General features: G+C 39.7%; 1 pseudogene; it reads right to left on the bottom strand.

The window, feature by feature from the left end:
- Window positions 1–612: 612 nt before the first annotated feature.
- Window positions 613–1,009, bottom strand: LOC103114544 (small ribosomal subunit protein eS25-like; annotated as a pseudogene).
- Between the last annotated feature and the right edge of the window lie 7,427 nt (window positions 1,010–8,436).

Here is an 8,436-nt window from a genome sequence, read left to right as displayed (position 1 = left end):
CCCCTCTAGGTGGGAAGTCGGGGACTCGAACCAGGATACTTAGGCCAGTGCTTGTGCTTCGCATGCGCTTAACCCACTGTGCTACTGCCCAACTGCCTATAGTACAGCTTTGACACATGAGTATAATTTCTTATCTCTCCGTGATAGGTGTCTGCAGGATGCTCTCACTCTCATCTTGGGTCTTTTTCCACCATCATGCATCAGGAGACCAAAAGTTCCCCCACCCCTTTTCCCTTATTCCCTAGAATCTTTTTTTTAAAAAAATATTTATTTATTCCCTTTTGTTGTCCTTGTTTTATTGTTGTGGTTATTATTGGTGCTGTTATTGATGTCGTTGTTAGGACAGAGAGAAATGGAGAGAGGAGGGGAAGACAGAGAGGAGGAAAGAAAGATAGACACCTGCAGACCTGCTTCAGCGCTTGTGAAACGACTGCCCTGCAGGTGGGGAGCCAGGAGCTGGAACTGTGATCCTTACGCCGGTCATTGAGCTTTGTGCTACCTGTGCTTAACCCGCTGTGCTACCACCAAACTTCTACTGCCAAACTTCTCCCTCCCCCCCTTTTATTTTTATAAAATTCTTTTTTTTTTTCACAATGTATAGTAGGTGGAACTTGTTCATGCATCTTCACCAGCAGCTGGGGCATCTCCACCCTTGGTGTTTCTGGTACAAATTATTTGAGTTCTATGTTTTGATACCAGCTTAATAAGCCCTTTACTAAGGAGCTCCTGGAGGCAGCCCTGGCCAGCGAGCCATGACTCTTCAATCTCTCAGAGACAACAGCTGGAGTTGTCTTATAGTTAGGAACTTCTTTACAGAGCTTGTCATATGTGGCTTTGTCAAAGAAGACCAGGTTATTAAGCTTTTCCCGAACTTTGCCTTTGGACCACTTCTTCTTTTTGGTCTTTTCCCCAGATGTGTCCACTAGATCTTTGTTTTTCTTGGCCAACTTTCTGGCATCCTTTTTCTTCTTGTTGTCCTTGGGTGGCATCACAAAGCTTGGAAAGCAGCAAAATCCAGGCTGCCATGGTAAGATGTTGGACAGAAAACTATTCCCTAGATTTTTTTTTTCCTCCAGGGTTATTGCTGGGCTCGGTGCCTGCACCATGAATCCACTGCTCCTGGAGGCCATTCCCCCCCCCCCTTTTTGTTGCCCTAGTTGTTGCAGCCTCGTTGCAGTTATTATTTGACATTGTTGACGTTGCTTTGTTGTTGGATAGGACAGAGAGAAATGGAGAGAAGAGGGGAAGACAGAGAGAGGGGGAGAGAAAGATAGACACCTGCAGACCTGCTTCACCGCCCGTGAAGCGACTCCCCTGCAGGTGGGGAGCCAGGGGCTCAAACCGGGATCCTTACGCCTGTCCCTGCGCTTTGCGCCACGTGTGCTTAACCCACTGTGCCACCGCCTGACCCCCTTCCCTAGATTTTTTTGCTTTGGTAGAATACACCAAACACATTCCAAGTTTTACTTTGTGTTTTCTCTTTCTGTCCTTGTCTCTGAGTTCCACGTATGAGTGAGATCATCCTATATTCATCCTTCCTATTTTCACTTATCTCACTGAACCTGATCATGTCTTCAAATTTCATGCATGATGAGGCAAAGGAGATGACATCATCATTTTTGACAGTTGAGTAGTAGTCTGTTGTGTAGATATATCACATTTTCCTAGCCACTCAGCTGTCATTGGGCATCTACATTGCTCCTAAGTTTGGGCTATTACAACAATTTGTGCAGCTATCAAATAGTTGTACTAAGGGTCAGGTGGTGGCACACTGGGTTAAGCACACATAGTATTAAGCACAAGGAACCATTCAAGGATCCAGGTTCAAGCCCCCACCTACAGTGGGGATGCTTCACAAGTAGTGAAGCAGGTCTGCAGGTGTCTATCTATGTCTCTCTCTCTCTCCTCACCTCTCTCTCTCCCCTCCTCTCTCAATATCTCTCTGTCTTATCCAACAAATGGAAAAAGTGGCTGCCAGGAGCAGTATATTTGTAGAGCTGTCATCGAGCCCCAGCAATAACTCTGGAGACAATACATACATACAAACATACATACATACATACATACATACATACATACATACATACGAAATAGGTGAACCTATTACACTTCCCTCACTCCAAAGGCAACCTTATCAAAGTAAGGACTGCAAAAACTAAATAAGGGAAAGAGACTGGCCTACTTAAATGATGATTCTTTAGTCACTACTAGGCCACCACATCATATGGGGCCCTACTGGGGGAGTATTGAGATTCCCAAACATACATGATGGGCCTAGACCTCGAATAAATCCCTCTCTCCATTGTCACTAGTCAACTCCATCAGGAACAACAAAATAGACCCCTTTGTGAGCCCCCATAGGACCTTGCCCTCAATATGGATCAATAACGGTAGAGAATGTCCTCTCTTTTTAAAAATACATGTTGTTAATCCTACTGATACCCTTACCTTACCATCTGTCCAAATCTTTTCTCATATTGTATGATCTTACAAGTTATTCAGCACAGATGAGTTAACAAATAAAAAAGACCTAATATACTACTAGCTGTCTACCAATGTCTATATATTTATAACATCTAACTGACCCTTTTAAAATCATCAGGGAAACGTAAAAAAAGAAACATTGTGTTCAAATTTTCCAAGCCAAGCAAGTCTGAATTCAGTAAGTTTAAAGGCATCTCAAGGGGCTGGGAAATGCTCAGTGGATAAAGCCATGCCTTACCACACCCAAGTCCTTAGGTTTATTCCCTGGTTCCACACTGAAAAAAAAAAAAAGTGTTTCAGATATTTTAAATCTACAGTCAGGGTTAATAGTCAGTTGTAACCTGATGAACATTAAACACGTATCCAGAAAATTCTGTTCTACAAAACTACTTTCAGCTCTGTGGCATTATAATATTAAAGAACAACTCTGGAATTTTCCTGAGTGATAAATATTGATCGAAAGAATGCTGAATTTCTGGGGACAGGCAGTGGCACACCTGGTTAAGCACACATAGTGTGCTTACATTGCACAAGGACCCAGGTTCAAGCCCCTGGTCCCCATATGCAGGGGAGAAGCTTCATATGTGGGAAAGAAGGGCTGCAGGTGTCTCACCATCTCTCTCCCTCTCTATCTTCCCTACTCCTCTCAGTTTCTCTCTGTTTCTATCCAATAATAAATAAATAAAAATATTTTTTAAAAGAAAGAATGTTAAATTTCTAAAAGGAAAGCCACAAGCAATGATGCTGTTTGATATAGAAATCTGCAGATTTCTGGTGTGTGCCTTCCTTCCACTCTCATTATTTTGTTTATTGTGCTTTTTCTGTAGTGCAGCTCTATCACTCCAAATATGTAGGAAAATGCTATGACCACCTAAGACCACTGTGTACATTTGTACTCTGCACTTGAAGCTACATCTACCTGCAGAGTCTTCTCTAGCAGAGGTAGATAGCATAATGGTTATGCAAAGTGACTCTCATGCTAGAGGCTCTAAAGTCCCAGGTTCAGTTCCCCGTATCACCATAAGCCAGAACTGATCAGTGCTCTGGTAAAAACAAAGAAACAAAATAAACAAATAAAAACCTCTCCTCTTTCTGTGTGAAGGAACAGCCTCACAGGTACATGATCACTGGAGGCCCCATGGCTCCCTTGGAGATCTCTAGCTTCCAGATCTTCTATTTAGGAGGCAGACTCAGGGTTTTTAGATTTAAGTATATGATTTCTAAAGAAAAAAAATCTAGCCTACCACACATTTTCAAGTGCCTATCCCTGATCCATTGACCAGTGTTCTAGGAAGTTAGCTAATATGGCAGAAGCACAGCTGCAGAGAGGATTCATTGCTTTATGAGAAAGAAGACACTTATTAACAAGGGATGAAATGAACAATAAGCTAAAAGTTTACTTGACCCATCCAAGTTTACTTGATCTCCTGTCATTCTGAGTAGTGAAGCAGTCTGCATGATCAGCAAAGCCAACTGGAATCTCTACTGTCTCTCTCAGATTCCTAATATCAAAAAAACAGTGATGCATTTGAGAATAGCAATTTTGGGGAATTTAGTTCTTTTTAAAAATTTTAATCTTATTAGTAACTAAATACATGTGTGTGTGTGTGTGTGTGTGTGTGTGTGTGCGCGCGTGCGCGTGTGTGTTTTAATTGCCACCAGGGTTATCACTAGGGCTCAGTGTCAGCACTATGAATCCATGGTTCCTGGTGGCCATTTTTTCCATTTTTTTTTCTTTTTATTTGACAGGACAGAAATTGAAAGGGGAGGATAGAGAGGGAGAAGAGAAAGACACCTGTAGACCAACATCATAGCTTGTATTCCCAGAGTAGGAGAAATGTTAGTGGAAGAAGGCTAGAGGGCTCTGAAACACAACTCCATCAGGACCCAGGGGGGGGAAGAAAGACATCCAGTAGTAATAAATGTAGGTGTGACTTAAGAAAGAAGACAGAAGCATAGGAAAAAATGGGGGAAATATATAGATAGACACATAGTTATAGAAATAATAGTTAACCTGTATCTGTGACCTTGGGAGAACTATTGCAGTTTCCAATGGAGGGAATGGGGACACAGAACTCTCATGATAGGAATGGTATGGAATTATACTCCAGTTATTTTGTAATTTTGTAAATCACTAATAAAAACCAAAAACAGTGAAACATAGGGTTTTCTTGAGAATTATGGAGATTGTTCACCAGGACAATGAAAGAGATAATTGGATTAAGAAGCATATCGCAAATCAGGGGAGATAGCCTAATAGTGATGCAAAAGCCATCCCCGATGGCTCGGGAATCCCAGGTTAAATTTTCCACATCACCTTATGCCAGAGCTGAGCAATGCTCTGGAAAACAACAACAAGATATAATTCCTAGTGCTCTGACTACAAAGAGTACAGTAAAGCAAATCTTCTCTACTAAGTTACTTTTTAAAGTTTCCTATTGCATTTATTCATTCATTCTCTCACTCACTCACTCACTCAACAAAACATGTATTGAGCATCTGATTTGATCAGACATTATAGAAAATTCAGATAAAAAGAAAAAGAGTGGTCCTTTTTAATGAGGACCTAGACATGAAAACAATGAATTAGAAGATACTTTGAAAATTACCACATTACCTCATAGGGCTGCTGGGAAGATCAAATGAGATCACGTCTGTACAATGCTTAGTTAGGCATGTTGCCTGGTACCTAGTAAGCACTCAATAAGCAGTAACTATTATTCCATAGACAATCCCATAGTGGAGAGAGAGAAAAAAATGCATAATTAACTGTCTCAGGACATTGAGCAGTTTCTGAAAGGAAATGAGGTCATTGAACAGGCAGAGAAAGATGGGCATTCTGGATGGTTGGGCCCTCCCTCATTGTCAGCAAAGATGTGGTGTGCTAAGAGAAGATGGAGAAGTACCACCAATATGGAGTGTGTGCTGTGATTTAGGAGAGACAGGTAAGTGGGATCTAGTTTCTAGATAGTTTAGAAAGACCAAGAAAATTTAGAATATATATATATATATTTAATATATATATATTAAATTTATTCATAAAATAAAAAATATCAACAAGACCATTCCACACAATTCCCACCACCAAAGTTCTGTATCCTATCCCCTCCCTTGAAAGCTTTCCTATTCTTTATCTCTTTGGGAACATGGACCCAAGGTCATTATGGGATGCAGAAGGGGTCTGGCTTCTGTAATTGCTTCTCCACGAGACAAGGGCATTGGCAGGTCGATCCATACTCCCAGCCTGTTTCTATGTTTCCCTACTGGGGGAGGGCAGTGATGAGGTGGGGTTCCAGGACACATTGGTGAGGTCATCTGTCTAGGGAAGTCAGGTTGGCATCACGGTAGCATCTGCAACTTGGTGTCTGATAAAGAATTAAAATATAAAGCAGAACAAATTGTTAAGTAATCAGGAACCAAAAGGCAGAAGTATAGCAGATGAGATTTGGAGTCTCTATTTTGGAAAAAGCTAGTAGGTCTATTTTAGATATATTCCAGGGGCCCCATGATTTTACTAAATTTTTCCTGAGTCTGACAGCTAATATGCAGATAGGCCAAAGGTATTGTCTGGGGAGATGGTGTCAGAGTTGGAAATAGGACTAGAAAGCTGGATCAGGGAAGAGAGTAATTCCCAAATATGAGAAAAGTATATAAAAATGGTTAAATGAAAAATCACATATTTTTAGGTAAATAAAAGCAACAACTAGATTTCAAACACAGAGGAAAGCGGAGTCTTGATTAGAAAGATCATTCTTTTTTTTTTTTTTTCTTTAGAAAGGTCATTCTGGACATGGTTAGAGGAGTGAGCCAAGAGTGGGTGGTGAGAAATCGGTCAAAGCAAAGAAATCATTAGTTTACTCAGAATGTTGAGGCAAATCATGTGAAGTACAAATGTGAATAAAAATTGTTGCCGTAGGGATAGACTAGCAAAAAAAGGGTATATTGGGCAGGGGGTAGATAGCATAATAGTTATGCAGACAGACTCTTATGCCTGAGGCTTCCACAGACCCAGGTTCAATCTCCTGCACCACCATAAGCCAGAACTGAACAGTGCTCTGGTTAAAAAGTTTTGAAAAAAAGGATATATATATATTTTACATTTCTTAACAAAGTATTTCCAACAATTGTGAATCATTTCTAGTAGCCTGCATACTTCGGAGCTTCTCAAAGTTTGGAAGATTATGCTTGAAAACCTCTTATCTAATTAAAAATGTTTTATGTTTTTGATAACTCACTATAATAGTGTTAGCATCATCTAAATCACAGAAAATACCTTATTTTATGTGGCCTGGGAGGTGGCCCAGTGGCTAAGGAACTAGACTCTCATGCATGAGGTCCTGAGTTCAATCCCTGGCAGCACATGTACCAGAGTGATGTCTGGTTCTTTCTCTCTCTCTTCCTATCTTTCTCATTAATAAATAAATAAAATCTTTTTAAAAAGATAATACCTTATTTTAAGGAAGGAAACAAAATCTTTTACAAATACAACATCCATAATTATGTCCAAAGCTGAGTTACTTAAGAGACAAGATTAAGCATTGTTTTATAAAAAAAAAATACCTTAATTGCATTTAACTTTGTGTATTACTTTTAAATTAATGATTTAATAATGATTAACAAGATTATAAGATAACAGGTATAATCCCATGTAGTTCCCATCACCAGAGTTCTGTGTCCCACTCCTCCACTGGAAGCTTCCATATTCTTTTCTTTTTTTCATTTATTTTATTTTATTCTTTATTGAGATTAATAGTTTATAGTCAACAGTAAAATTTAGTAAATTGTACATGTGTAACATTTCTCAGTTTTCCACATAACAATTGAACCCCCTCTAGGTTTTCCTCTGCCATCATGTTCCAGGACCTAAACCCTCCCCCCAACCCCAGAGTCTTTTACTTTGGTGCAATACACCAACACCAGACCAAATTCTGTTTTGAATTTTCTTATTTTTCAACTTAAAAAAAAAACTTATTGGTGATTTAATGATTGACAAGATTGTGGGATCAGAAGGGTACAGTTCATACAATTCTCACCACCAGGCTGCCATATTCCATCCTCTCAATTGGAAACTTCCCTATTCTTTATCCCTCTGGGAGTATGAACTAAAATTCTTTATGTGGTGCAGAAGATGAAAGGTCTGGTTTCTGTAATTGCTTCTCCACTGGATATAGGTATTCACAGGTGGATCCACATGCTCAGCCTGTTTCTAATTTCCTTAGTTGGGTACGGCTCTGGAGAGATGAGATTACAGGACACATTGGTGAGGTTGTCTACCTAGCAAAGTTAAAATAGTGTTATGGTAGCATCTGCAATTTGGTGGCTGAAAGGCGGCACGATATCAAGCAGAACAAACTTTAATAAACAGGAACCCCAAAGTAGGAATAGAACAGATGAAATTAGGGGTCTTTGAGAAAAAGCTAGGAAGTCTATTTTAGGTATTCTTGTCAATCTTCCTTGTTCATTTCAAGGAAGACAGACACAGGTGTAAGTGTTCAAGTGGAAATGAAGAACAAACCTTTCTGATTGTATTACATGAAAACTGGTCAGAAGACATAAACACTTGTTATGATAGAAGCATAGACATTTTCCAGATTAACAAACTGTTAATGAGTTCTTGGTAATTTCCAGAACTATCCGATGTCTTTTCACTAAAATTAGTTCATATAGGCAACGCTCCTTTATTGAGACGGCAATTTAATAAAAATTTCAAATGATGCTTTTCATTTTTTTTAAATGTTTGTATTTATTTATTATTGGGTAAAGGCAGACAGAAATTGAGAGGTAAGGGAGAGATAGAGAGAAAGAGAAACCTACAGCCCTGCTTCACCACTCATGAAGCTTTCCCCCTCCAGGTGGGAACCAGGGGCTTGAATTTGTGTACTGTAATGTATGTGTTTAACCAGGTGAGCCACCGCATGGCCCTGTGATGTTTGTTTATTTATTTTTATTATT

The sequence above is a fragment of the Erinaceus europaeus genome, chromosome 1, assembly GCF_950295315.1.
Source record: "Erinaceus europaeus chromosome 1, mEriEur2.1, whole genome shotgun sequence".
NCBI classification, from domain to species: domain Eukaryota; kingdom Metazoa; phylum Chordata; class Mammalia; order Eulipotyphla; family Erinaceidae; genus Erinaceus; species Erinaceus europaeus.
The sequence above is the reverse complement of the archived record's forward strand: the minus strand, read 5'-3'. Positions and strand labels throughout refer to the sequence as shown.